Source organism: Echinops telfairi, unplaced genomic scaffold (genome assembly GCF_000313985.2).
Source record: "Echinops telfairi isolate 266 unplaced genomic scaffold, ASM31398v2 ScPeMD7_11;HRSCAF=52, whole genome shotgun sequence".
Taxonomy (NCBI): Eukaryota; Metazoa; Chordata; class Mammalia; order Afrosoricida; family Tenrecidae; genus Echinops; species Echinops telfairi.
In genome coordinates this window covers 592,737-595,053 of record NW_022103908.1, presented here as the reverse complement: position 1 = coordinate 595,053, position 2,317 = coordinate 592,737, and positions in this window count along the sequence as shown.

Genomic DNA, 2,317 nt, shown 5'->3' with positions numbered 1-2,317 from the left:
GTCCCTTGGCTGTCTTCACGTGGGACACACCTTCTGCTCTGCTCCAGTCGTACCCAAACTCAACAGCCTCCTATTCCCAAATGAGGAACCCTGGTGGTTATGCATTGGACTGTGATTCCCCAAGGTCAGCAGTTTGAAACCAGCAGCCCACTCCAAGAGAGAAAGATAGGGCTTTCTGCTTGCGAGTTACAGTCTCAGAAACCCACAGGGGCAATTTACCCTGCCCTGTCGGGTCACTATGAGTATTTTCTTGAAATCAGTGAGTAGTGGTGATTACATCCACGTGTCTCGGGATTTCAGATGTATAACACGGAGGATCATCTCCAGCAGGCTCCTGGAGAAACAACTCACTATCACCATCGAGTCAGTTCCGACTCTCAGCGACCCTGTAGGACCCGGTGGAACTGTCCCTGTGGGTGTCCAAGACCGTAAATCTTTACAGTAATAGAAAGCTCATCTTTCCCCAGAGGAGGTTTTGAACTGCTGACCTTGCAGTTAGCAGACTAACATGTAACCCGCTAAGCCACCAGGGCTCCTTCATGGAGCACAATGGGTTTCCAATGAGATCTGTTCCCTCTTGTGGCTGGGGTTTTAAAAGATTAAGTGCCTCATCGAAGGTCCTACAGAGATGTTTGCACACTGGGCATCCTGGCCGAAACCCAGTGTCCTTTCTAACCCCCAACAGGAAATTGGCGTTTGTCTTTCCTCATCTTTCCTTTGGGGCATCATTTCCCTGATCTGCAAAAGCCAGTGGCCCAGGTGACAGTGAAAGTCGCTGAACCCTCTACAGGGCTGTCATTGGCTTCTGCTCTTGGATCTGCCTCTAACTTGTTGTTACAGGCCCTTGGGGGCAAGTCCTTTCACTCCCCTGACTTGCTTTTGTAATGGAATGCTGCTGCTGCTCTTGGGTTTTAAAGTTCTAATTCTATAAAAAAGGAGCAAAGATGTCCTTAAGGTTTGAGGAGTACTCCCTTTCCGTAGGAGAGTCTGCAGTCTGACGCATCCACAGCCTCTAGTACCGCCTGGGTCATGTTAATGCGCTAACACACATGTTGGAAAATGTTAAAATCGTTGACCCTTGCCAATGCAAAAAGGTGCAGCACGCTTTAAGGAAGAAAACCCACGTTTTAAAAAAGAAAATCAATACACGGAGGCTGAGCTACAGCGCTGTGAAGGCCGAGTGGAGGCCGTGTGGCTCCAGGGATGGGAATCTGTACAGGCATACAAGAGTGATGGCCCCTGGCACCAGTGCCAGAGTCCTACAAGAAGTTATGGGAAAATTCCATTATCTTTCAGTTCCATTTTTCCATGAGGTTGTTGAAGCCCCCTCTTGGACATCGGGAGGAGCCCTCATTTCTTAGTGGGTCACTCCGTGGGCTACTGACTGCTAGGTCAGCGGTGGGACACCAGCACTCACTGCTCGCAGAGAGAAAGAGGAGGCTTTCCACTCCTGTAAAGAGTTACACTGTAGCTGTCAAAGTCTCCGAAACCCACAAGGCCAGTCTACCCTGTCTACAGGGTCTCTCTGAGTCCATGGAATCCCTCAATGGCAGAGTTCAGGTTTTCTTGCTTCAGGGTAGGCCTGTGCTCTGTGGGGTCTTCAATGGCTGACTCCCCTCCACCCTAACTTCCCAGGTGGCTCTGGGTGCAACTGAACCACCAACCTCTCCATTAGCTTGTAGCACCAGGGCCTGAGAGTGGCCTACCACCCTTCTCCTTGAGTTGGTGTCGTCCCTTTGACACACTAAAGAAAATCTTTACCCCTGAAGACAAGGGGTCCTCGACTGTGTTACTGTTAGAACTACCACGGAACAAGCAGAGAGCCATCCCCTCCAGATTCTTAGGGGCTCCACTCGTGAAACTACTTGTGAAAACTGCCATTTCCTCCGGGTACCTTCCCGAAAGTCATCAGGGTGGGCTGGAGTTCCTTGGTGGGGGTGGGGAGGGAAGCGTTTCCAAACAAGAAGCCAATTTTTTTTTTCTTTCCATTGCTACTCCCCCATTACTTTCGTACTCAATGAGAATTTGCAATGAAGGCCATGGTCCCCGAGTCCCAGCTAGTTAACCAGGGAAAGGTTAACCAGGACATCTCCGGATGTTAACTAGGTTAAAAGGTTAACTAGGACACCAACCCTCAGGTCGAAGTAGATGGAGGCTGGCATCGGAGGGCTGCTTCCTGCAACCTGGGGCAAGGTCAGCTCCAGGGAGGCTCCGCTGGGCTCTCCACCTGGCCGCTGCTCTGGTCCCCGGCGGCTGGACCCGGGCCGGGGGCCTGGAGGCCTGGCGGTACTTCCGCTTTGCTGGGCTCGGCAGGCCG